This window comes from Echinops telfairi, unplaced genomic scaffold, assembly GCF_000313985.2.
Source record: "Echinops telfairi isolate 266 unplaced genomic scaffold, ASM31398v2 ScPeMD7_443;HRSCAF=831, whole genome shotgun sequence".
In the NCBI taxonomy this organism is placed as follows: Eukaryota; Metazoa; Chordata; class Mammalia; order Afrosoricida; family Tenrecidae; genus Echinops; species Echinops telfairi.
In genome coordinates, this window is record NW_022104341.1 from 24,782,461 (window position 1) to 24,787,466 (window position 5,006).

A 5,006-nucleotide genomic window follows, 5' to 3' on the forward strand; every position below is an offset into this window, starting at 1 on the left:
CCCTTGTTCTGTTTGAAAGTCTGCCTCTTGGTTTATTTCTGTACAGGTTTTGCATGAGCACAATTAGGAATTCTGGAATTTCCTTCTTTGTCATGGAATTCATGGTTGTTGTCATCCATACAGTCTAATTAATGCCTTTACACAGTTGATAAAATACAAGCAAACATCTTTCTGGTATTCTCTGCTTTCAGCCAAGAGTCATCTGACATCGGCAATGATATTCCTCTTTCCACATTTTATTTTCAGTCCAGCTTGAATTACTGTCAACTCTGTTGATGTGCTACAATCATTTAAAATGATCTTTAGCAAAATTTTACTTGCGTGTGCTACTAGTTACATCGTTTAATAATTTCTGCATTGGATTGCCTTTCTTTGGAATGGGCACCGATTTGAATCTCTTGAAGTTGTTGGCCAAGTAATTATCTTCCAAATTTCCTGCCACAGACAAGTGGGTGCTTCCTGTGCTTCCCCAGTTTGTTGAAACATGTCAGCGAGGAATCTTTTGGTTCCCGGAGTGTTCTCTGCAGCTTGGACTTCCTTTAATCCCACCTGTCCTTGGTCATCTGCTACCTTTGGAAATGGTTGAACAGCAACCAATTCTGTATATTCCTTTCATCTTCTTTTGATGCTTGAATATTGTATTATTCAATATTTTGCCAAGAGACTCCTTCAGTATTGCAATTTGAGCCTTTCAGCTTGAGCTGGGCTGAGCATGTTCTTCCCTCTCTCGTTGTCATACAGTCGATGCTGACTCACAGTGACCCCATAGGGCAAGGTAGAGCTGCTCCCTCTGTGGGATTCCATGACTGTAACTCTTTAGGGGTGTCGAAAGCCCCTGTGTTTTTCTCCCGTGGAGTGGCTGGTGGTTTTGACCTGCCCACCTTGCAGTGAGCAGCCCAACGCATAACCACTACACCACCAGGGCTCAGGTTCTTCCCTTTAGGTTTTCTAATTGTAGGTGTTTGCACACTTGGTTACAGTACTTTACTCTGTCTTTTCAAGTTGCTCTTTGACATGTGCTGTTCTTCTTTCATCTCATCATTTCTTCTGGTCACTTTAGTTTCTCTTCACTCTAGAGTAGGTATCGGAGTCTCTTCTGACATCCATTTTGGTCTTTTCTTTCTCTCCCGTCGTTTTCGTGATCTTTTACTTCCTTCGTGTGTGATGTTCTTGATGCCACTGCACAGCCTGTCTGGTCTTCAGTCCTTAGAATCGAGGTGGTCTCTAAATCCAGTGGAATCTACTCAAAGTCATATGCTGACTCTCACAGACGTGTTTTAATTTTCTTCAGCTTCAACCTGAACTTGAACATGAGTAACTGATTGTCTGGCTCACATTTTGGCCCTGGCCTTGTATTGGCTGATAATATTGAGCTTCTCACGTGTCTCTTCCCACAGATGTAGTCAGTGGGACACCTGTGTATTCCATCTGGAGAGGCCTATGTGTATACTCACCATTTATGTTGGAAAAAGATATTTGCAATAAAGGAGTCATCTGTCTGGCAAAATTCTATCTTGTGATCTCCAGCTGAATTCTGTCACCTAGGCTGTATTCTTCAATGACTGATCCTTCCTCTTTGTTTCCAACTTCTGTATTCTAATCACGAATAATTATCAACACATCTTGATGGCATGTTGAATCAATTTCAGTTGCTTCATCACTTGCATTAGTGGTTGGGAGGTGGTAAATTTGAATACTAGTAATATTATTCAAATAATATTAGTGTGTATATAGATTTTATCCTATAACAGGCAGCCTTGTACTTCAAGATAGATCTTCAAATGGTCTTTGAAGAAAGGATACCGTTCCGCTCACATCTCATTCCTGGCATAGTAAGTCACCGGAGTGCCAGATTCAGGGTGGTCAGTACCATTTCATTTCAGCTCACCATACCTAGAACATTGATCTTTATGCACTCCACTTCAGTTTTAATGATTTCCAATGGTCTGGTGAATTACTTCCCTCAAAATGTAGGTGTTGGCAACCTGTGGAGCCCATGTCTACTCTGACATACCGAGGGCCACCAGGAGGCATTCGACGCAACAGCTGGTAAAGTGGTGGTTTTCTGGGCACGCAAGAGCCTGACATCAGTTAAGACTTTCTCAGCCCTCCCAGGAAGGAACTCAATGAGGCTGATGCTGCCTTCTTTTGAGCTCAGAGGAGGAACTGTGGACTGACTGGTGGCTGAGACACAATAGCCTGTAACATATCCGAAAGGGGCACAAGGGACACAGTGGATGGTTCCTTCAGCAGCATATGGCTTAGAGAGCTCTCACATAGGGAAGCTGGATGCGGAAGTCCAGAATCCAGGTGAGAACCGACTACTTGTCTGAGGTAGGAGACAATGCCATTGTCTTCAGCCTGCTTTCCATAGTCAAAACTGGTGCGATTTTCGAGCCCGCTAAAGGAGGTGTTTGTTACGCTACCAAGTGCGAATGGTAAACCAGAGACTCTGGTCTTTGTTCCCTGGTGCTTCCCTTCCTAAGTGACAATATTTGCAAAACCTAAATAAAAGCTCGTTATTAAAGCCATTCATTGATCTATTTGTTTCTTCAGTCACCCGGTGCTTACTAACCGCCAGGCATCCTGCCAGGCACTGGGTAGACAGTGGTAGCAAAACAAGCCCTTTGAGGCTCACATGGCACTTACTATCTCTTAAAGGTCATGGAAAATTCAGTGTGCGACTGGTTTCCCTTTCCCACAGGAAGTTGAAATCCTCAAGCTCATTTTTTCCCTGTGTTGTTTGTGGAGCCCTGGCCACACACTTGTTACATGTTTGGCTACTAACCACAAGGTGAGCAGGCTGGACCCACCAGGTCCTCATCAGGAGAAAGGCAAGACTTTCTTCTGCTCTCATAAAGAGTTACGGTCTGGGAAACGCCCAGGGGAGTTCTACCTGCCCTATAGGATTGCTATGCTTCGGCATCAACTCAACGACAGGGGCTTTCTGGGTTTGTTGTTGTTGTTGTTGTCTGGTGTTCTTCGTAGCCCTTAAAACCTACACCCAGGGATGGGAGCTGCTGGCCCCAAATGATTCTGTTTCTGTTCTAAGCAGATTGTTGGTGTGCTTATCACAACAACAGCAAATCCACCTGCCTTCAAAAACAGGGTTTGACTCAGGTGCCCTCAGCCCCTGCCACTGGTGTGTGTTCCTCCTAGGCCAGTCCTAGCCTCCCCCCACTCGCCCCGCTGTTCTGTGAAAAGAGGCTGCAGTCTCCCGAGAGCACACTGCAGCCGGATACAGTGAGGTGGTGCCTGGAGTTGAGGACCCTACCTGAGACATTTTACAGGCTGGCACTTCTTTGACGGCGTTCCCCAAAGCTCGGCAATTGAGATCCAGGTCTGGGTGAGGCTCCCGGCAGCTTCCCCACCGCTACGCATGCTGAGGATTTCCCAGAGCCTGGGTAAGACGCAGGCCCCTGGCCGCTCGGCGAGGGTCTGTGACTGCTTGTGGGTGCTGCTTCTGGTTCTTCTGGAAACTTCTACCTTGAGGGGGTCGTGACTCAAAGAAAAATAAAAAGTACCTCGTCTGTACTTCAACTCTTCAGGGTTCTGACTTTTCAAACGCCCATGACTTTTGGTGGAACAAGAATAAAAGCAGATTCCAAATGTCTCTTCTCTGCCTCTCTCTCCCAGTCTCCAAGGGCATAGCATGAAAACCTTCAGTCCTCTGCCCTCCGTTCTCTCTTCCTCTGTCCTTTGTTGACACTTTCAAGGATTACTTCAGGCCTGGCGCTGTGGTGAGCGGATCACCTCATTTAGCCCTCACAGCAGTCCCAACCATTGCTGGGTAACTAGTGTTACCCCTGGGGTACAAGTGAGGCAATGGAGGGTTCCAAGAAGGGCTCATGGTTGGCGAGGCTGGACTTGGGATTCAAGCGCAAACTATCCGAGTCCAAGTAGGCAGACAAGGTCCTGAGACCAAGCAGCCCCCATGCATCAAGCCCTATCATGGAAGCCCAAAGGCAGGCTGAGAAGAAGAGCCAAATCCAGACAAGTTTGAAAGTAAGAGGGATGATGCAGTGGCTAATCATGGCAGCTAACAACACAAACAAAGCCATGGTGGCGCCAGGACAGTCCATGTAAATCAGTGCTGGAGCTGGCCAACCACGGTGTCTGGCGGCTCTCCATCAAGGGGAGTAAGTGCAGGCCCTGCTCGTGGACTTGAGCGCCAGGCAGTGTGCCACGGCGGAGCAGCATGTGTTAGCCCCAGCGTAGTCACGCGGTGAGGAGCGAGGGCCATCTGCGGAAAGCTCAGAAAGGAATCTGTGGTTGGAAGGTGAGAGAAGACTTCCCCAGGACCCCAGTCCTGGCCACAGTGACGGACGCGTCCTCCAAGGCACTGCCCACCAAAAAACAGAACTCGCTAGCCTCCAGTCAATTCCGACTCCCCGTGACCCGATAGCGCGGAGCAGAGCCGGCCCACCAGGTTCCTGGGCTGTCGTCATGACAGTAGCCGCAGCCACACCTGCCCACCTTCCCCTTCGCTACAGCCTGCTTCACCTTGGCGATGCCAGGCCTCCTATGACAAGCACACACCGCTCCGTATCAGCTATGGGCCAAGTGCCCATGTCAGAAGGTTTCCGAGGAGTACACACGACAGCTCCCTGTCCAGGGGCCTTGGTGTCAGCCCTGGAGCTCAGCTTGTCTCAGGGGAGCGTCTTTAGGGGAGGCCTGAAGGGTCATGAGAGTAGGGGGCCACGACCAGGCACGAGGTAGCGTGGCAGCCTTTGCCTAGGTCCTGGACCCTGTTTCCTCGGGCTAAGAATTCTGTCTGGGTCCCTGGTGCTGAAGGGTCAACTGCTAGCTCATGTTAAGCCTCAGCTACCCGGCCCCTGCCACCCTGCACCCCCGGCCCCACCCGCCCCACTCCCCACCTCTTAAAAACAAAACAAAACTGCAAACAGAGTGGGAGGGGAGAAGCTCTAACTGGCCAAGTTTTAAAACAACAAGCACTGACTTTGCCTTGCCCTGAAACCCCTCCGCCCTCATGCAGCTTGACAGGG